A 363-nucleotide genomic window follows, 5' to 3' on the forward strand; every position below is an offset into this window, starting at 1 on the left:
GGCTACAAAGGAAGATCCTATCTCCAAACAAACAAACAAAAACAATGTCTGGCTCTGCTAAAGCTGAACATTTGCATACCTTATGACCCTGTGATTCCACACCTAGGTATTTACCCAACAGCACCTATGTTCATCAAGAGACATGTTCAACAGTGTTCGTAGCAGCATTTTATAATATATGTAATAAGGCTGGGCATGATGGCTCACGCCTGTAATCCCAGCACTTTGGGAAGCTGAGGTGGGCAGATCACTTGAGCTCTGGAGTTCAAGACCAGCCTGGCCAACATGATGAAATACCATCTCTACTAAAATACACAGATTATCCGGGCGTGGTGGCAGGCACCTGTAATCCCAGCTACTTGA

This window comes from Colobus angolensis, unplaced genomic scaffold (genome assembly GCF_000951035.1).
Source record: "Colobus angolensis palliatus isolate OR3802 unplaced genomic scaffold, Cang.pa_1.0 Scaffold301, whole genome shotgun sequence".
NCBI classification, from domain to species: Eukaryota; Metazoa; Chordata; class Mammalia; order Primates; family Cercopithecidae; genus Colobus; species Colobus angolensis.